Source organism: Manacus candei, unplaced genomic scaffold (assembly GCF_025592945.1).
Source record: "Manacus candei isolate 608988 ecotype Guabito, Panama unplaced genomic scaffold, ASM2559294v1 h1tg000028l, whole genome shotgun sequence".
Lineage (NCBI taxonomy): Eukaryota > Metazoa > Chordata > Aves > Passeriformes > Pipridae > Manacus > Manacus candei.
This window is the reverse complement of record NW_026138076.1, coordinates 16,727,434-16,750,022: the sequence shown is the minus strand read 5'-3', so window position 1 is coordinate 16,750,022 and position 22,589 is coordinate 16,727,434. Positions and strand designations below refer to the sequence as shown.

Below are 22,589 nucleotides of genomic sequence, written 5' to 3'. Positions count from 1 at the left end.
GCTCTGAAGACCATTGTTTTTTTATAACAAACAGCTGTTTGATGTTACTTTTCTAGGCACTTTCTCCCAATAAAATGTAAACATGCCTAATCACTGATTCATAAGATTAAAAAAAAAAAGCTGAATTGAAGCATATTGATATTTTCTTGATCTGTTGAAGTAACAATTTTCCCCCCACAGTATCCAATACAACATCCATATGTATTTAAAGGGGATGATCCCATCCCACTTGACTCCAGACAGATGCTGTGGCCATTTCTTTTGCAGACTTAGCACGTAATTACACAGACACAGAGCATGTCAGTTCACTCACTGGATGATCCAGGAGTGATGGTCCATGCTAGTGTACACTGTGTTGGTACTGCCTTCATCCTGAGTCTTGCTATGCAGTGGCTGTCACTTCTTTGTATTGGGGCAGGCTTTCATCCAAATTCTTAATGATCTAGTTGAGGCCATTGAGCCAGCAGAGTATTATTCCCTGATCTTCTCCCCACCCCCTCTACTCCTAAATTCTTTGCATAGTTTCCCCGAAGATTTAGTAGCTTGAACTTGCTCCCCGCAGAGTCAGACAAACAGCACAGTTGACAAAACACAGGAGGCAGGATTTGGAGAAGATGGACATAATTGCAGCAGCACTAAATATTTTAATGTCAACTTTAATGGAACCTAACCCTGAAAAAAAATCACCTTACATCGCCAGCCAGCTGAACTGACTCACCCTGCGGCTGCATAGGCTGATCTAATAAAAGGAGTAGGAGGGAGGCAGGCAGGCCTGGGACCTCCCCTTTTGGCAGCTTTAGACTGGCATAACTGTAATACAAAAATGCTTAGGGTTTACTGAAGATCTGGAAGTGTGTGATTGAGTTTTACATCACCTAATTTGTGCTTGCATGTACTTTCTCATTGCTCATTGCAACTCATTTACATGACAAAATTACTTGTGAGGCAGCAAAAGGAGGAAATTAATTCAAAACAAAAATTTAAAAGTGCAAATTGGACTTTCCATAAATAACTAACCAGTCAAAATATCTATTTCAAAACTAAATGTAAATTTATTTTGGAACCTGATGGTACTCCCTCTTGTAGTACACTGAACTCCTTGTACATTGGTACGTTCCTATTTGACCTCTCATTCCCAGGAAGGCACAAGGAGTAACAGGAATTCACTATCTGTTCACTTACTTGTTCTGCCTTTATTTTCGTGGGCTTTAGAAACTGGGTCTCAAGTTAGAGGGAAGAGGTGGATCTTACCATTTTCATCTAGTGCTTGGATCAAGCAGGAAAGGGTCATTAAACAGGAGGGAGCAGGACTGTTATGTCTGATGCAAGTTATTCCTGCTCCAGTGTCACTTGTCTCTTTCTGACCAGGTTATACAGAGAGGAATCTTTTATTAGGTAGGATGAAGAAAATAAACTCGTTGGAGGGTCTGGTTTTAACATCCTGTTAAGGAAACCTTTAATACGTAAGTTTGTAACTTTCCAGATTGCCGCTTCCCTGTCCTTAGGCAGAAACTAGAACCACCATAGTAAACGTGAGGTAGCTGGATGTTAGTTATCCTATATACATTGATGAATTATGACTCAATGCTGCGTCATCTAAAAGTAGCCATGGGATTTGTGAGATTAATAAAAGTTTCTTTGTTTCCTTCATTGTTCATCACATGTTTGAGTAAGGAGGGAGTACATGGTGGTAATTGTACTTTCAAGTATCTGGAATTGCAGACCCAGGCTTAGAAATTAATGGTCAATATTATGTTAAAATAAGAAAGTTACTTTATAACTGAGAACAAACAGTGTATAAAATTAAAAATAAACTTGTCCTTCTGTAAGCTCTGTTCAAACAACTGTACTGGTGGGTTTGTGAAGCTTGCTGGGATGTGCCCAGAGTCCTGTACTTCAAAGATAATAGCCACTTACTCTCTAGAGTCCTACTAAAGAAATAATGTTAAAGTTATTTCTTCTCTGCTAGTTTTGTCAAGCCACAGTAACTACCTATATTTCACCTGACAGCATTCTTGCCTTTTCCCTACATTTTGACACCATGACAGGTTTTGTAGTTACAAAACTGAATCTAGCTCTGTGGTTTTGAGAATTAAATGCTTTCATTTATCTTAATTCAAAATTAATAGAAGCAAGATCATAACTTGAAAATTAGTAATGCAAAATATGAGTCAGCTAGTGATGAATTTTTGTCTCCAGTCTATAACAAAGTAATAAATTCATGAATAAAGATACTGCTGAAAATGTAACATCTCCTCATATGTTTTCAAAATTAAATATTATTACTTAACACATTTAATTTTCTGCAAAAGTGTTAAAGTGTTGTATAGTCATTATTTATACAACTGTTAATATCATTGGTGTATGGACTTCACACTGGTAAGACCCCGCCAGTTGGTTCAGACACCATACTAAGGCTTGGGTTGAACTTGGATCCTTCTTCTATTCTTATAGAGTGTTTAGGAGGGAATAGAGAAATATGAGCTCACTGTCTGAGTTGGGCAGTCAACTCCTTTAGCATATCCAACGTAACTATTGCCTTGCTGTTTTCTCTGGATCCTGAGCCATTATACTTACAGAAGTGTTTTTGCACTTGCTATGGGCTTATATGGCCCTATTATGCTCTTCTTTTCATGCAAAAGGACTTTTCTGCTAGTACTGAATTGCTTCAAGAGATTTCCCATAGCAGAAGAGAAAAGGATGATGTAATTCAGTGAGGTAAGGAATTGCAACAGTCTCTTGAAGGAAGCAGAGTTCCCGTTATACTTAGTTAGGTATGGGTACTTCTGTGCTCTGGAAATAAATATATACTTTTCTGTGTATATATATGTGTATTTAAGTGTCTATTTGTAGCTAAATGAAACTTGAAGACTTAAAGTGTTTGCAGTTAAACACACTTGGCTATGAGCTTTCTCAGTACCATGAGGTAAGAATTCTTTTCAAATGGTGTGCACCTGTAGGTGCTGTAAACTAGTAGAGCTGAGATAATTTATGCTGCCTGTTACTTAGCTGTTTTTATCAGTTAATCATGCTTTGTCATTAGTTCTCTATATATATCACTCTATATGCTCTTTTTCCCCCCTGCTTCCCATATTATTCACAGGAAATGTAGGTTTAACCCATAAAAGAAGTGCAGTATTACTCTTACATATAGAGAGAAATAGCGTATTATTACAGTCCATATGCTCCACTGAAATTATGTTTCACTGACAATTTCACAAAGCTCAAGGAAAGAGGTGTAGGTGAATCTAGAATGTCCTGTAAGTTTATCTGCATGTAGGCTACTGGTTCACAACTAGATTTATTTTGCTTTATTTTGCAGCTCTAGCCACCAATACAGTAAGATTGCTAATGCACCAAATCTTCTGAAAAAAACAAACCTTCTAAGTCAATGTTCATTTCTAGTATCACTTGAGCACCACATGAAAAGAAAAGTATGTAGGAAAGTATGTCGGTAAACAAATAAAGCATGTCGATAGCAGTGTGACTGAACTCTTATCTTTTTTTTTTCTCTTGCATGTGTGGGATGGTATTTTGTTTGGCAAGATACTTTAAGAACAAATGTTAATTTGAGGATGAGAAACAATGATTCAGCTAGGAGGCCCTTCTTTCTGTAGTTACAAAACACATTAAACTGAGACTGTGGGATTGCATAAAGCCAGGGTTGAAAGGGATCTGTGGAACTGATCCAGTCCAACCCTCTGATGAAAGCCAGGCCTTAGACTTAGATGATGAAGGACTATGTCTCAAGCAGAGACTATTTGAAATAATCTCTATGAGGTGGGAGATTCCACCTCATACTTGTGCAACTTATTCCAATTTTTAATTGCTCTTATAGTGGAAGGTTGGTTTGTTTGTTTGTTTAAATCCAGACAGAATATCCCCTGAAGCAGCTTGGACCCACTGACTCATGTTCTGTCGCTGTGCACCTCTGTGAAGGAGAGTACCTCCATCCTCCTTCTAACCTCTGTTTAGGTACTGGGAGACTAGAAGACTGTCATTAATCCCTATGAGCCTTCTCTTCCCGAGATTGCCCGAATCCCTTCTTGGAACTTCTCTTTATGTTGCAAGTTCTCCAATGTCTAAATCATCCCGGTGGCTCTTCACCAGATTTTCTCTAGGTTGAACTGGAGGGACCAAATTGTTGATATTTACAATCTCACCTTAAAAATATTTGAAGAGGGCAATGCGTATAAATTTGTGAAAGCTGTCAGTTTAGTCCTACAATCTGTGTGTTGTCCTATACATGGTTTAAACCTGTGTTTATGTAGTCTTTGTATATGTCCTAGACATTGTGGTTTTTTTCATCTAAAGACATCTATGTTTTGTTGCAATGTTTAGCAGCGTTAAAGCATTTCAGTTATATATCTCCATACTTTTCCTTTTGTTCTTTGTATGGTGTGGGTTGAAGGCTTTAGAGGGATGGGAGTCATAAATGTTCCTTCTTTTTTAAAACAAAATAAAGGGAAAAACTATTCATTTGCTCTTTTATATTTCCCACTGGGCAAAACTGCTATTGTACCAAGTACTGCTGAATAGTGAGTGTTGGTTTTAAATAATCAACTGCATAAGTGAACATATTTTGAAGCACAAACACAACATCAATAGGTTTGTGTACTGGAGTTGAACTGAAATCCCAAAAGTAATAGAAAAAATGTTTTTCAAGAAAATCCAACAACCAAAATTGTGTTATTGTCTTAAGACAATGACTGACGGCATTTGGATTACCTTATATATCCTAAACTCTGATGTTCCCTGACTCATGTTAACCTCTTTCACAAGAATCACAAATCTTCAGAGGATCTCCTATATCTATGTAATTTACTCTCTGTCAAGCATATAAACCAGTTCTCAGTAATACTTTGCATTAGGGGAGGAAAGGAAATCTCTATCATGGCTGGCCCTTGCAGTTTGATTGTCCAGATGAGACAGATGTGAAAATCCATGTTTCAACACTCACAACCATAGTTAGACTGATCCTTGATTAAATGCATTAGCTCATAGAGTCTGTTATAGTTTTGTTGTGGGGCTGGTTTTGTTGGGGTTTTGTTGATGTCACAATATTATTAATAGATACTTTTTAAATAAGATGGTTAAGATTAAGCATCAATTAATTAATTAGTTAACCAGAGTAATATTAATATTAAGTGTTTAGTTTTAGCTTCCCTTTAAAAATAAAATCAGCAGAAATCCTGGGCAGAAAAATGTTTGGGAAAGTTTTTACTCTCTCAAGTGCTTTCTTAATTGTGGCTCTTATTTCTTTCTTGTTATTGTGCTGGGCTTTACTTTGTGATTTCTACTATGTCCTACTTCAGTTATAATGCTAGATCCCTCCTATATCTTCTCCATATTTCTTGGTTTGTAATACAGATCTTTGTTTCTGAGTTCTTAATTTTTAACTTTCGTGTTCTTATATGAAATTGGAAATATTTCTGTATCATGACTAATGGTGTAGGTTGACATATTCTTTCGATCTTCTTCTTGCTTATGAGCTTATTTTTGTCCTTTTTGGTATACAAGAACGTGTATGTCTTTGCCTTAAAATGTGATTATTTTAACAAATGTTTATCCATAGTTTTGAATCTCATTCTGTTGACGTTACAGACTAAAATTTGACAGCTGGAGAAGTTCTATTTAAGAGCATACTGTGCTAAGAGCATATTCCTGCAAAGAAAAACAGTCCTATTTAAACTGAAAAACTTAAAAAGAACAACTCTTCAGCATCAAATTTCCTAAACTTCCTTTCCAATACACATTCAAAACCTAGGAAAAGTCATTTGGGATTACACCCATACCTTCAACCCAGACTGCTGCTTTTTTTTCGCATTTTCTCTATATTAGGAGAAAACCTGTGTACCCATGTGTTTAGGTTAAAATCTGGTTTTGGTAGTGAAGATGTAGAGTCTTTCACTACTATGATGAGATAGGTTAAATGCCTCCTTCAGGGAGTATGACCTGTATAGATTCCAGAGTTTAATCGAGGTCCTACTTATACCACTTAGTTACAGTATCACCAGACCAATTATACCCACATCCAGGCTTATCAGAAGTCTTGGCAGCACAAAGTCCAGAGCTATTCACTTACCCTCGACATTGCAGTAGCTTAAATTTGAGAGCTCTGAAAACAACCGCATTGCTGCACTGCAGCTGGGCTGTGGACAAATGTAATTTTAGTGTCTGATGCTGTCAATCTGGCATCTTTCACAAGTAGGGATTTTATTATATAGAAATGTAATCTGTCTGCTATATCCTACAGGGTTATTATGTAGAACATGATGCTTCTTTAAAAAAGAAAAATAAAAAGGGCTAAGACTCCTAAAAAGTTGTTAACTGTGAGAGGACAGATTTTTGAAAGCCAGTGCACAGTGCCAAACTCTTGTATTGAAAAGTTTTGGCTGAAATGCTGGGACATATAGATAATATTGTCCTCAAAATCTTGCCAAAGAAACTGCAGTCAGAAATGTAGGAAATTGTCCAAGATTAGGCCTCAAACATGCTGCATTCATTACCAGCAGCTGTGCATATATGAAGTGTTTCTTTATACCACACAACCCAAACCACTGTGGCCTGTCACTGTCATTTTTATAGCAATTTGCTGACTTTTTAAGAAACAGGAAAACATTTAGCTAAAACAGAAGTTGAAATGACTGACAGAAGATAATTTAAGGGAATTTTAATGGCTACTGACTGTGTACTGTAGAACTATGCTGAAAGGCACATATATTTAAGACTTCGCTTTATGTAATAAAACTCACTAAGAAAACAAAATTATGCTAATAATAGTTTAATGTTTATTTTAAGTCATAGATACATACCTTAACAGATTCCTTAGAAAGCCAGAAAGGTGAACATGATGTAACAGTGTTATTTTGGGTGTTAGGATTTTAAGTTATCAACATTTTCTTTCAAGATAAATTCAAATATGCCTCCATTAGGGGGAGATACACATTCATCACTCAGAGCTTCAGATTTTCAGACGCTGTTTGGTATGATAGATTTTCTCTTCGATGTTTTTGTTAGCTTTTAAAATACTCTGCTACTACCACCTTCTTGTACCACCAGCTTGTTGTGGGACATGTTTTTAACTTGTTTAACCAGCATGCAAAAATTTGCAGGAAAAGAGAAGGCCCAACTTTATCAATTTCTCAACACTTCAGGGGGAAAAATTATAACAGTAGAAATATCTTTATTAATTGGAGGATTTTCCAGAATGAAATATAGATGTTAAGATTTAGAAAACCTGGAGAAAATTCTGTCAAGCAGCTTTTCCTTTGCCCATCTTTTCTTTTTTCCATCCATGAAACTGCTTCTGCCTCAGGGTAGTTCAGCAAATCTATCAGTGTCTGGTTTGTTTACTTTAGGGCAAGAGCGTTTTAAACAGCAATGTGACCCTTGTGCTGGATGTTAGTATGAGTGCTATCAAAAAAGGCAAAGAATACTGATGGACTTCAGTTGATAAATTCTTGTACCAGGCTTTAGAGCATAGTAGTTTCAGATGAGGTATTGAAATCATGTTGTTACATGCCTAAGCACTCTCCATCTAGCTATCCTGTGTGGATAGCGACAAATCCCTTTTCGTTATACAGAGAACTGAAACCCACAACTAGTTGAATTCACTGTGGAATAAGTCCACTGCATGTTTGCCCTACAATCACAGCAAGTGCCACTGTGCCCTTGCATAGCCCTTGGAGTACTTTTTCCAGTGTCTGTGGTCCAGCTGCAGGAAGCACTGGCTCCTGGGAAATTTCAGAAGAATTAATGGGAGACCATATGAATAGAAAAAAGGATTTCAAACACCAGGATTCTGGTACACCACATTTGAGGGCTTGTCTCAAAATGACTTCCAGGATGAGTCTCTGCTCTTCAGCACAGAGCTCTACGGGAGACTTCCTGTGTCACCCCCATAAAGTTATCACAAAGGTATGTGGACAAAATGAGAAAGGACAATTCAAGGTAGGGAGGAGAAAAGGGGAGAGGAAGGGATGAACTGATGGCAGCAATTCTTGAAGTTCATTATTCAAGAGTCACTGCCTTTACCTAGATAAATGACTGAGTTATGTATGTATATATCACCTCCATTGTAGAAAAAGCATTTGGGTCTCTGGGTGGTAGACACAGAGATGTGAGAACAATACAACTACTAAAAGCAAACTGAAACATTAAATGTGGAATAGAGATCTTGTAATAAAATTAGGGGGTTTTTACATACATTTACCATGCAATTTTAAGAAGAAACTGTTTTCCATACTTTTCTACTCTTTTGACACCACTTCAGCCAAATACTGAGCAAAAGTAGTAAGATCACTATTTCAACTCTCATGAAGCACTAGCATCCCCAGCAAATTGGAAAGAGGGAACAGGAATCCCAAAGTAAGGGAACATCCAGATTCTTGAGAAAGGGTTGACGATGCTTCTTGTAGTATAATAGATAGCAGGGAGAAGCAAAGGCAGGTTGTGTGTATGTGGGGAAATACTTTAGGAAACACTTCTGTAGAAAGAAAAGAGAACTCTGAGACACTGGTTATGCTATAGCTGCCAATTTACCAGTATTAAGGACAGCTTCTGTAAATTTGATTATCTTCAGGATATTTGCAATAAAAGCTGCCTATTTACTGAATGCTCTTCTTATCTTTGAATCCTTCTCCAGCAGGCTTGGTTCTGACCATCTCAGATTTTTGGCCTCAGAGCTGATTCAGTCACATTGGCATTTTTAATCCTAAATGTGGCTCCCCTCTTCCATGTAGGTTTTCATTTAGGCTTACACTTTGAGTGTTTTGCTCTTTAAGTGTCAGCATGTGGTGAGTGGGAAAAATGTGGGGCTGTGTGTGATGAGTGCTGGTTCATCTGTAGTCTAAAAACCTGTGTCATGCCATTAGCTTTTGTATGCCCTCTCTCTATATATATTACATTTAATTGATTTATTTTTCTTGAGAAATATCTTTCAGGCTGAATATTCTACTACTTGTTCACATTTTAAGGACTCTCGTATGAGAGAATTCAGCTGGACTTTGAGTTCCCTCTCTTGGCAGATAACACCAAAGCCTGCAAATCTGGCAGTGCTTGTGGGAAGGTCTTTAGTGAAATGCAGTTAAGTGAAATCATTTAGATGATGGAATTAGGAAATGATAGTGATAAAGTTGGCTGCTGTGAAAATAGCAGCTGAATGACAGAGCCAAAGTAGGATTTCTGAAGCTGTTTAACACACATGGATCCATGGCAGTCTGACATCTATGCAGTGGCATGCCAAGCAAATAAATAGAGTACGAGGAAGTGCTAGTGGGAAGAAAAACTTTTGAGACTATTGCATGTGATAATTTCTATGTAATATACTGTGTTTTGGAAATCTGTGCAGTGGTTAGTCTTGCTTGAAGTAAGGCGAGCCCAAGTGTACCTGTGGTACAGCCTCATGCTCTGTGTGTGAGCACAAAATATAAAGGAAGAAATATTTTCTTATCCTTTCTCCCCTCTTAAGTAAATGGTAGCTTAAAATTCTTGATAGTGTCTACACCCTGTTTCTGAATATGCAATGTCTGCTGGTATAGAATAAAATTATTTCACTAGCAGTTTGTCATGTTGGCAAATACTAAATGTGTTGGGTTGAATGTGGAAAATGATCACCTGCTCTGTAGGAGAATGAATATCCAACAGATCACTTCAAGGTGTGCCATAAATGCAATTCTAGATGCACTACAGCACTTAGTCTTGAGCTTAACAACCCACCTATCACCAGGCATTCATCATCTGCCTGAATGTGTACCATGGGAAGGTTTGTTCATGTAGGCAGTTCTAAATGTACATAAAGTATACATAAATCCTATTCTAATTATTTATGAAAACCTCTGTTTTTTTCTCTAAGAAAAGGTAATAAGATGTCTACTTAACAGCAGCCTGAAATGTTTCTTTTTTAGAAGATACATTTTTTTTAAAAAATAAACCCAAATTAATATTTTGGAAAGTATTTATTTTATTTTACGTGTATGATTTGTATAACCATTTTGTAGATAGACCACTTGCAGGGATAAGGCTCACACCAGGTGTCAGAGGAGTGTGAAATAATTTTTATGCCACCTTTCCAAGGCAATAATTGTCATATAAGCATACAGAAGTGCAGATATAGTACTTTCAGATGAACATTCTCGAACTGTATATAAAAAATCTATTTGACAGACTTACCCAAAGGATGACACTTTTTTCTGATCTTGCCAAAGCAGCAACTGTGTAAAAAGAAAATTTGCTCTGGTGGTTGGTATTTTTCCCCAAGGAGCTATGATGTAAAGGGAGGGAGGAGAAGCTGTAATTAGGAGAAAAGAAATGATTTCTTTCTACTGAGCAAAAGAAGAAATTTCTGACCTAAATGACACAGCAAGTTTTCAGTCATCTTTCTTACAACAAAAAGCCAAAATAGAAGATGGATGGCAGCAGCTGAACCCACAGTCCAAGCCACATAGATTGTGTCATGATCTGTATAATACTTATTCCAAGAAATATGTGAAATATTTTTTGTGGGAATTACATGGTTATTGATTTTTGTGTTTGTGTGCGTGCTGCTGATTTTAAAACACCTTTTTAAAGATGTAATTTTAGAGAAGTACCTTGAACCTTTTTTCTTTTTTTTTTCTTTTTTTTCCCAGATAATCAAAATACAGTTAAACTTTTCTAGAGGCATGAAATTCTAGCTTCATCATTAGGAATAGAATGGTTTTTTAGAGCTTAATCTCTTATACTGATAGGATTTCCCTGCTGGTGGTCTTTACCAATTCTAAGAGATTCACAATAGGCTGGTTTGTTCACAAAAGCCAATTCTTTTTGGCAGACCTCTATACAAAACTATTTTACTCTAAATGGATTGTTTCAAACAGCCTACACATACCTTGTTTGTTAAGAGATGTCCTGTGTCTCATGAGTTTACATACCAAATTGACTCTTTTTCCTTCCAGTTACTTTTTTTATGTCATTTTCATTTGCAGTAAATATCTTTCTCTTTTGCTTCCTGACAAAAGTGTAAATCTTTAATTAAAAAAATAATCCAGTAATCCAGAGGGATTTAGAGCTGTGGACCCAAGTATTAAATGTAAATCAAAACTTAGTCAGTTGGAAGCTGCTTATTATGAAGATTAGACACTCAGTCTCCAGTTCGGAGCATTAGCTGTGCAAGCAACTGCTTCTTTGCCTTCTTTTACTGATGAAAGGCAGTGAGTAGCAGCTGCTGATAGAGGCTACTGCAAAACAATAGGAAAACAATACAAAAATGAAGGGAGGAAGGTGCCACAATTGTGCATGTTTTAGGATCTTTAACAGTTTTCCTTTTAGTGTCCTGATGAGGCATTGAAATGAGTACCACAAATACAAACAAGTTTCAAATTCATAGAGAGTTCAGTTTAAAGAAAGATGTAAGGTTCAGATTATAGTTGGACTTTTCTTTCTTTAGTGAAGTGTTTAAAGTTTTTCCTAAAATATTATTGCTTTTCCTCAAAAATTAGGTAAAATGACCTGAAAACACCAGAGCATTATTTTTTTGCTCCATTTCACTACTGTTATTCATATAGCAGTTCTTCTGAAACAAATAGCATTAATCCTTTTTTTTATTTATTTTGGAGGCGGGATATTTCTTTCAAAGGGCTTATTGATACATCATCTAATCCCCTAGACCCTTTATGAAAATGTCCTCTTCCTCCTCACTTGGCTGTACTATAAGATAAGGAAAGCATGTATTCTTTGTGTTTCCAAGAACTGTGTTAATCATTCAAAGCATCTGTGCCCTTTTTCTCTGCCGGCTGACTGGTACTGTAGATATTTAAACACAGGAATGTATCAGTGAAAAAGTAACTAAAAACTATATAAATACTATGAAAAGCATCATGATTAATATTTATGTCTTCAGTAATTCAGAATTTGGAGCTCAAGATATTCAATTTGTATATTAACTGTAAGTTTATGTTTTCCCATACCCTTATATGTGACCAATTATATAAGTAGGATGATTCTAATCAGGACATTCTACTGTTAAACAGCAAAAATCTAGGTATTGAAATACAAAAATATTTTGCATTTTTTACTTTGCCCTATACTGCATTGCTGGGAAATTATTCATTATATGAATCTGTAGCACTCAAAAATCACAGAGCAAATGTACACTGAATAGTTTTGTATGGCTTCTTAGGAAAAAAAAACCAACACATATTACCCACTTGCATTCCAGAAACATGTCATAATTTAATCCTTTATTGAAAGGACTAAGTTTTTGCTATAACTCTTTTCCTACCCCAGTTACATTTACTTGCTTACAATTTCCACTTGTATTTTTAGAAAAATGCTGATCTGAAACTGCAAAATTCTTGATACAGTCTTGGAAGGGGTTATAAAAAATAGAGTTAGACTTTATCAATGTAAATGAAAAGAAAAAAGTTTATTGTTTTCAGATTTGAACACTAAATCTGTGAGCTCATCAAGGTCTTAGTCTGTTCTTGTTTAAATCAGCATCATTACTGCATGAAAAATGGTTCATCTTAATCTTCACTTGTGAGAAAAAAATAGTCAATGTAGCATACTATTTAAATGCTTAAGAACTACAAGATGTTCTATATTAAATATATTTGGGCACGTGCTTTCTCATGGGAACACATTATCCTGCTAATCCTATTGATATCAGATAGTATTCTTAACACCTTCATTTCTAGACATGAATTTACCTTTTTTTTAAACACATTTCAAGCAGGAACTGGAAAGCTGTATTATCACTATTTTGTTTGATCAAGTCTATTTTGTAAAATTGATATTGTTATAATTGATATCTTATCTAATAAAAATGTTTACATTTTGTAAACCCTGATTTTTATAGAGTTGTAAGAAAAACATGTTCCAAAGTGATATACTGATGCTGTGCAATTTCAGTTTCTAGGTAGATACTCCATTTTTATTTCTTTGTAATACACACAACAGTATCCCTTTAAAGTACACCTAGCATCTCAGTAGAAGTAGCTGTAACACTAATTATTTATGATAGGATGTCTTAACAGGGCACTTAGGCTACTACTATTCAAATAGGTGAATTAGTATTTGGCTAAAAAGGTGTTTGTTCCCTTTTAATAAAAGTCACTGGTCATCATGAATATTGATAAATAGCTGAAATGATAATCTTGATGAGGAGAAGAAAGGCTCAGCGATTAGGATAGGCCTCAGATTATCGGAGGCATCATGTTTTCCCTCTCCCATGGTACTACTTATGTGGTACTGACAAGTCAGCTTTGTGCCTCCATTTGGCAGTGAAAAATGGGTACAATAAAGTTTTCTTTGGTATGATGGCACTTATGGAACGTTACAGTAAGGACTGAGTTGTTATGTGCTGCAAGGAGTACAGCTTCAGTGCCTGGGCCACTCTAGTCTAATGACTACCCAGAGTCACCTCCAGTGTAACCTCTTAAGTCCTTTCCAGGTGTCAGCTTTAAGTGATGGAATTACTAATGTGTCAGTTTTCTGTGATAATACTTATCTTTATCAGAGAGTCAGTATGGCTGCTTGTTACCACCTTTAAAATCCTGGATACCTGACACAAATTCAAATGTGAATATAAAAATTAATCATTGTGACTAAGCTGTAATAGGCCTCCCTCCTCAGCCAAATGCAAACCAGCCAGTTAGAAAGCTGAAACAAAGCCCTCCCTCCAGAAACTAACCACATTCACAGTTCTCCCTGTTTTCATACACTCTGGAAAAATATGAACTATGCAACATGCTATGAAGGCCATAAAATTTGAGCTCTTCTGGATCAGGGAAGAGAAATCAGTTCCAAAAGCTTTGAGTTCCCACAAAGAACATCCCGTTAGCAGTTTCTCACCCTCTTATACCAGCAAGGCCCCTAGCTCACTTGTTTTCACTTCTCTGTATTGTGGCAATATGACAGAGACAGTGTGAGAGAGGAAGAGAAATTCTTTCACATATGTCAAGGCCAGCTGTGTGGTACCTTTCAGTTATTTAAAAAAAAGGTAAGTTTTCAGGTGACCCTTCTGTTGACCTGAAAAGGCCACCATGGCTTGAGTTCAGCAGGGGATGAGTGTCTGTTGCCCATGAAATGCAGTTCCCACTAAAGAGAGTAAAAGTGGCTACAGTAGTGATAAATGTACCTGCAGATAGCCGCATGGATTAACACAGCTCTAATTTATTCCACATTAAGAAAAAGGACTATAATGAGTTATTAATAAAGACTAAAAATGGGTTCAAATTCAATGGTTAATACTCTGCATAATTTACTATAATAATCCTTCTGACCAAATAATTTTTTTAGAAGTGCTTGTCTCTTTTCCTATGAATGAAACACATGCTATTCTTCCCACACACACACCTACCCCCAAGGTTTTGTTTGATCTTTCTTACTCTTTGGGCGTGAGCTATGTTGGCATAAAGTGTTGGCATATCCATGGTAGAGTTTGCTTCACCCCTATTTGTCTACTCCATATAAATATTTTCCTAAGCAAACATTTATGTTCCAGATTTCTTTAGTGTTGCACCTAATAGATTTCATAAATCATTTGTGCTGGCATTAGTGGGACAGTGGAATCTCAGCACAGGAAATCTCATAGCAAAGGAAAATTCCATTGCAGCTGGCTGAAAATGGAGAGAAGTGGATCCACTGCAGTGACATCCACGTCTTATTTTTTTGATAGGCTGCAGTCCTCAGTGTCTTTCCTTCCATAGCATGTGGCTCTTGGAGGACCCAATATCCTGCTCTCTGCACAGGTCCACAGCAGTATTCTGTAGAGGGGGTGCAATTACAGGTGCTCTCAGAGGGCAGTAATTCAAATGAGCTCTGGAGCTCTGCATGAGCTGACTCCAAGCATCCAGTTCTCATTCCTCCTTCTTTCAAGATCTGTAAGGATATATGACTGAATTAATTACTTAGTAAATTTTTCAATGGCAGAAAGCGCTTATCCATAGGTACTCCAGCAATTTGGAAAATAGTATTTGTCTGATCTAATACCCCATTTATTACGACTAGAGCTCTTGGAAGAGATGCTGAGAATATGAATGTTGCTGTGGAATTGCTAGAAACTTCCTTAAAATGACTACATTAGTTCATGATTTCATCTCATAGGTCTTTCTTGGCTGGTCTTGCAGTTATCACAGATAGGAGTCTGTCCAGAATTTGAACTGCAAAAAGCTTCCCATTTTTATCAAACTGCCCCAAAAGCCTGAGTAAAGTTTAAGTCAATAATAACTACATTACAGTTTCTCTCCTGTGCTAAGCCAAAGCACATGTAGTCTGTTGCATATCTGATTTGAAGACCTTCAGGTCAAGATGTACTATTAGTGCTATTACTTTCGGATTTTTTCAGTATTTTCCCCCCATGCCAGCCAGGACTGCCCTCATCAAGACATGGCTACTTAGACCATTATTCTCCCCCTCGTTTCACAGAATTCTACTGTTTCAATCTGTGTAGTCTTTGTTTCTCCAGGAAGTTGCAAATGAGCACTAATTGTGTGAGCTTTTTGAATGTTATTAAATTTCTTATGAATAATACATCTGAAATATGTGCTTTTATTGCAGCTTTCTACATAACAGTGTTGAAAACATATTCTGGAAAGATACCATCTTCCCTGGAAGTATTGTAGAAACATTAACAATATCTTGATCTGATTTTTGGCAAAATATGACTTCTGGGCAGCTGCTGGGATAACTTGACCTGTGTCAGCAACAGATCTTTTAATTGGGTGAGGAGAGTTAAGTTAGTTGTTTTTAGCAAAGGTCCAAGGTAAAAAGAAAACCATAATAGGTTTTGTAGGAATTCCTACATATCACTGTATTTTCTAAGCCAACTCAGAAGGTTCTTTGTGTAGTAGTGTTAAGAATGAGATAATCATTGGAAATAATGACTCACGCAGACATTTTAAAGGATTAAAAATCTGTTTTTTAAAATAAAGACAGAGGCAGTAACTTCAGTTTGATTACCAGCTGAAAAAAAAATTTTTCTGGTTTTAATATTTATATCTGCATATTTTGTAGGCATCTTGTTGTTCCTGCTCTCTCTACAGTATTTCAGAAATTAATGGTAATGTGAATGCTTCATTTTGTACCTAATATTTGATAGCTTTATCTGACAGCCATGATGCATACTGTGTCCAGTCAGATCGAGCTGCAGCTCCAAAGGCTTCATTAGCAGCAGACTTGATTATAAATTGTCAAGTAGTGTTTTGAAGTAAGCAGGGTCTATTATATTCATGCCTCTATAGACATGAAGAAAAACTGTCTCATAAGGTGGTAAATGGAGGGGGAGGTGTTTGTGTTTCAATTAAAGCACAGGTGGTGCGTGATGAGGCGCCGGTGTCACATCTGCGCGCTCACAGCTGCGCTCTGGTCCCGGCCCGGTCCCTGCGCTCCTCCTCGAGCTCCGGCCGTGCCCGACCGAACCCGTCTGCTCACACCGCCCTGAGCTCCTGCCCGCGAACGCCTTGCGGGCTGCGGGGACGGCTTGGAGCAGGCAGGTAGTTTACAATAATATAACAACTACCTCGCGCGGCAGCGAGTTTATTTTGTGTCACGGAAAATCCCCGCGTTTTGCGGTGAATCGCGGCCGCGGCCCCGCGCTGCCCGTGCCGACAGTGCTGCAGCGGCGGCTCCGCGCTCGCCGCGAAGGATCCCGCTGCCTCTCCCCGGAGCTCCCGGCCTCCGGCTGCACCGCCCGCCGCGGCCCCGAAAGGGTTACGCGGTGCCAGGCCGGCCCCGCTCCCCGCCGGGGGGCACACGGCGGCTGCCGCAGCCTATGGCGGGGCCGAGCCGGCGGCGAGCAGCTCTCGGCCGCAGCCGGGGCCGGGCGCGTTCGGGCGGCCCGGGGTGGGGCGCGGGGCGGGGCGGGGGCGGTGCCGGGCCGGGGCCGGGGGCGGTGCCGGCTCATTTCGCGGCTCGGGTAGCGCTGGAGGAGCCGGCGGGCAGCGGGACCGGCCGCCGGGCGCGGGTGGTGGGGCTAAGCCGAGAGGTAACCGCTTTTGTCCTGCTTCGTGCCGTGCTGCTGAAAGAGCCCGACCCGGTGTCTGGCTGGGATGCGGTAGGAGAGATTTGCGGGATCGGAGATGTAAGAAATGAGAAGTTTTTGCATAATTTGCGTTTGAGGTATCGCATCTCGCTGCGCAGTGAAGCCTTCGAGCTCCCTCGCCCGACTCTGTTACGCTCGTGTGATGGGAAAAGTATAAAGTGCTTCTGATTTTTGTGCTTCCTAGAGGCTGCGGTAGCTGCAGCACTGGGGGGGATGTGGAAGAGATTGTGCTCGTTCAAAAGTCTAGAAAGAAAAATGTAACTTTACAAATACAGTGCAAATTATGCAAATAAAAGTACGGAAGAAATCAGGCCAGAATAATTTCGAAAGGATTGTAAAATCCTTCATTTAAAGCTTAGTGTAATCTTTGACATTTACGTGGGCATCCGAAAAAAAAACAACCCTAAAGCAGACCTCTGGTGTGGAAGTACAGCGCTGCTGTGAGCAGACACATTTGTGTCTGCTTCTCATTTAAAGTGCCAGCTCCTTCTTTTTTGTATACCCAATAAACAATATGCATAGAATATACAGCTGGGTCACAAAGTCATTCTATATTCTTAAAGCTTAATATAATCAAATTCATTGCCTAAAGATGCTGTAGTTGAAGATTTGATCCTTTTTCACTGAAGTGGAAATACTTTCAGTAATTGAAAGCAGATTCACGTCTGGAGTTGTACAAGCCAAGGTTTTCATTTTTAAAATAAACCTTTTGTTCTTCAGCTTTAAATCTTTCAGTGAGCCACTCGGAGACCTGTGTTAATTGCTAGAGAAGACTTTAAGGAAGGATTGGGTGAAAAAAATCCTTGAGAAATTTATGTCAGGAATTAAATTTACATGAAATTATAATGTCTGTATTCCAGTGCATGAACATACCATTGCATCTTTTGTGCACACTACGGTTTAGTTTTCCTGTTCATCCACGTGAATCTGAATTTGAACTACCCATCTGTCTGCAGAGGGTTTTGTTTTAAACTATCTTCGCTTATGTTCACCTTACTTAAAAATCTGAACTTTGAAGATTTGGGGAAATACCAATCTGCTCCAGTAAACAAACGTGACAGTTTGCAGTATTAGCTCCCCTTTGTTAACTTTGTGCCTGCTTTCTGGCTGTTCCTGTGGAAAGCTTTCAGAAACCTTGCCTTCTGATATTTCAGCGATGGGGAAAGAAACTTAGGATGTTAACTACCAGACTCTCAGACAAAGAACGAGCTACTCTCAAGCTGTTTGTTAGCAGCTTTGAAGGTAAAGAACAATGGAGGGAAAGGAAGGGAAGTACCTTCTCTCCTAAGCACTCTAATCCACAGAGTAAATTCACTAAAAATGCGTGGACAAGTTACTGAAGATGGCAAGAGTCCCCTATCCTTTAGAAAGTGTATTAATTGCTGAACAGACGCAAGGATCTAATTGCCTGATGTTAAGTACTGGCTATCATTAAGATAAGAATTTGTAATTTACATAATAGTACTAAAGGGACCAGGTTTATTTCCCTGAACTTCTAGGTGGTGTGCACTTAGCTGGTGTAGTTCACTCTAACTTCTTTTCTTTCGAAAGGTAAATCTTTATCCTCAGTAAGCTTAGGTGGAAGTATTTGAGTAAAACCTGGGAAGCGGGAAGTGCTCAAACAAGAACAGAAAAATCTAGCTTACCGGTTTTTTTCATCCCTCACATTGGGGCTCAAAACTGTCAAGCAGTTCAGTAACTACAAATGAGATGTTACAAAATTTTTCGATTATTCACTCTGTAATTCCGTGTGGAGAATGGCCTCATATATGTCATAGTATAGGGGTTTTTTCTTTCAAGGAGTTATAAAAATAGTATGTTACAATTTAGCAAGAAACCTACAGCAACAGGACCTCTAAAAAAACATTTAATGATTAGATGGCTTTGGCTTGTCATTTTTACTTTCTGAACTTTTTGTAGTAAAGTTGAGAATACAAGAAGTTATATGTTTCATGCAGTATGGGATACATTTTATTTTATTGTTTTCCTTTTGGAGAAAAGTAGCTGATATTGTACCTGTCTAGAAAAATTGATAATTGATGTTTTAAAACAATGTAAAATGTTATGTCAGATGTGTGTTCATTCTAAAGGTCCACAATAGAATGCTGCCAAGCACCCATCAGCTTTGAAAGCTGACTTTTCTTAATTACAGATAATGAGTAAGAGGTTGAACGTTGAAGTAAACTTTTCTAATAGTGTCAAATTTTAGTACTGTAGAGTTTGTCCTTTGGCTTGGTAGATATAGAAATATCTCTAAATATCAGTGTATGATGCAAACAGACTCAACTTAAGGAATTTGTCTTGAGCTGTACTCTTGCATTTCTAATGTGCATCTGTGAAGATTTAACACAACTTTTCAAATTACTGAAATGGTCTGATAAGCAATTATGAGATCAGACTTTATAACTTTTATTACTGTAACTTTTATTGCTTCCCAATTCACTTGTTGAACTAAACAAGGGAAAATAAAAGGTCATAATATGTACACTTTGTACAACGTAGGCATTTGAGTGGTGATATCAGAAAATAGGACTTAACTGTATTGTTGTCCAAAATGAGAAGGGACATTATATTTTCTATCCTTTTTGCATGTATACAAAGGCCTTATTGCTGGTCATTACATTCTAAATATGGCTATAGACACTCTCTCTGGGGTTTTGAAAGACTTTCTCCAGAGGTAGTTACAGATTTATGCATTTCAGAACAGCAAGAGGGCTTTTGTATGTTCAGTGATATACGAAAGATGATGCTGTGAGCTGGTGACTTCCCTAATGGTTTGAAGATGTATACCTCTTTTTAGATTTGAAGGGTTTTATACAAAATAAGGAATTAGGATGAATAAAGTAACTGTACTAATAAAATGTTTCAGTAGTTTTCCAATTTAAGTTAAGCTTTTTACATGTTAGGGACAAGTGGAAAAAATGACACTTGTGTTCCTATGGAAAACTTCACCCATGTTAAAACTCTTAACAGGATAGATAGGTGGTTGTATGGAAAATAGTCATTCACCTTCATTGTCTAAGATTGAAGGAATTCAAAGTGCAATTATACAGGAAAACTTCAGAACTCACTGAAGGTAACAACAAAGGTACATAGTCTTCTTTTGAGGTTGGCTAGGGCAGCCATTTATCCAAACTTGAAATAATTGTTTTGTGTGAACTGCTATAATGTAGATTGTTTATGAAGCAATTCCTTTAAATGTAAGAAGGAGGTAGAAATCTCATATCTGGAGACAGTATATCATTCTGGTGGGATCTACATGGTAAACGAAACACAGGGTTATAATTTTGAGGCCTAGCTCAGAGTGAAAAGCTTATTTATGACTTGTTATATATAGCAGAAAGGATTTTTCACAGCAACGGTATATGAATCATTGCAAACTTCATGTTTTTGATATGGTAATCACTGATTTTTGTATTGAGTACTAGAAGGTATCTTTATAGGAGGTTTAAATTCTGGTGTATTTAGAATTCAGGAATTGGGTCTGCATTAAGGAGTGTTACAGCAAAAGATTAAGCCAAATACCTGAATATGTTGAAATTTGCACAAACTACATCTGCAACTCTAAGTAACGGTGGCCTGACAAAAAGGCAGAGGTATACATTGGTGTACTTTCTGAAGACCTGCACTATGATAAAACTTTGATTAAATACATGTAACAGCGTTTCTGCATACTTTATTTTCTATGGCAAAGGAACAGCAATTTTTGCAGTAACAGTGAGCTAACGTATCTAGTATCACATCAACAGTGAGTTATGGGTTTTTGTCTTTCTGATACATCTTGCTGTTTTGCCTCCTTCTTGCTTTTGAAGAGGATTCAGACCTATACAAAAATATTTCTAAGACGTTTAGAAGAAAAACAGATTTAGAAGGAAAACAAATTAAAATGAGATCTGTTGCATGAAACTGCAAAAATAACATGCAACTGCTTTACCCACTTTTTTATTGTTTTTACTGTGTTTCAGTTGTTATTAGTCCAAGAACTATTGATATGGAGCTTTTGTTTCTTGGTATCAAGAAAAATTAGTATCCTGGAGAACTCTTTGGAGTGTAAGAGTATATATTAATCAAAATTAAAGAAGAAAGCAACTGCTGTTACAGAATTATATTATTTGGTTGGTTTTCATCATTGTATAAATCATGAGAAAGCACTACCTTAGGCTTCCAGATTGTCATAACTGCCAAATTAATTTTTAAACTACTTTAATTTTCACCTCTAATATAGTTGCTGACCACACACAAAGGAAAAAAAAAAGGAACCGAAATGCTTTTTTTAGAGCAGCTTTTGGTTTAATCATATAGACCTGCTTTTTCATAAAATGTTACAGTACGTATGTATGAATTATAACCATTTCCAAATCTGCAGAAATTTCAGAGTTGTTAATTTTTGCAGAACATTTTTCCTCTTAAGTCATAAACTGTGTTAAAGAAAAGACTGTTGTCCAGGGAGTTGTAAAAAGTAACCTGGAAAGTCTTTTATGTTCTTTCTTTTAAATAGAATAGAATTGCCTTATGTAACAAAGTTAACTTTGTCAACCTTTTATAATTATTTAACCATTATTTCATTTTACCCCCTGCTTAAACATTGTACATTAATGCAATAGACACCTGGCTGTGCTCTTAAAAGTTTATTTGTCTTTCAATTCCTGTGATAGTAGGGGGCAGTATATCTCCTTAATTATCTTTGTTCAGGGAAATGTTGAAAGGCCAGGGTAGTTAAACAAGGCCATTTGGATTTGCAGTAAGGTCGAAGTCAGATGCAAGGAAAGTGGTTAAATGCATTATCATCTTATTGAGCACATCATCAGTAAAGTGACCTTGATGGAGGTGGAAAAAGCCATTTGGCTATTTTATGACAGCCACCTCTCTGCTGGCTTTATCCCCGGCAGAGAGTACTTCAAATAGCTTTATCACAGTCTTCTCTTGTTGCTTTGAAATCTGATTTTTCTTAATTACAGATTACAAGTTAGAGGCTGAATGTTGAAATGAACTTTTCTAATAATGGCAAATTTTAGTACTGAAGAGTTTATCCTTTGGCTTGGCAGATATAGAAATATCTCTAAATTGACTATCAAGGTGACCTTTATGTTGATTATTGTGTATCTGCCTGTAAGGGTCTCATATTGATAATCGTTGTTTTTTATTCATTACTCTACTACTTTTTAAACTGTTTTTTAACTACTGTGAGGACAGACAAACTAACTTCTAACCTTAGCAGCAGGGATATTGTTTGTTTTAATGTGTGTTATTTATGTTTTTATGAAGATACTCAAACTATGGGAGGCCTGTGGTTAAGCTGGAAACAAATAGTTTATAAAATATAAAACTAATGCTTAAATTTCTGTCGCACCTGTGTTTTGTAATGGTAGTCAGTATTGATGTTTTAAAAGCTTACAAAAGTAAAATTCTAGCTATTGCATGTTATTGTAAGTATTTAATCAAAATATACTCAACTGTCCATCTTCCTCTCTCTCCTTTTTAACTCTCTTTTCTCATTAAAAAAGAGTTTCTTTCATTTGTGTAAAACTGCATTGATTTTGAATAAACAGTAATTTACAATTTTTGG

The 22,589-nt window shown here is 37.3% G+C and overlaps 1 protein-coding gene across 10 annotated transcripts in view; it reads left to right on the top strand.

Moving 5' to 3' along the window:
• TENM3 (teneurin transmembrane protein 3) overlaps positions 1-22,589 on the top strand; it is a 418,913-nt gene that overhangs the window by 161,941 nt on the left and 234,383 nt on the right. Inside the window, exon 1 of one of the 10 annotated variants that reach the window (XM_051790408.1) lies at positions 16,414-16,475. The exons of the other annotated variants lie outside the window; for them this stretch is intronic. The gene's annotated coding sequence lies outside the window, so the exon portion shown is untranslated. Of the gene's footprint in view, positions 1-16,413; positions 16,476-22,589 lie in introns of those variants that run through there. 10 annotated transcript variants of the gene reach the window in all.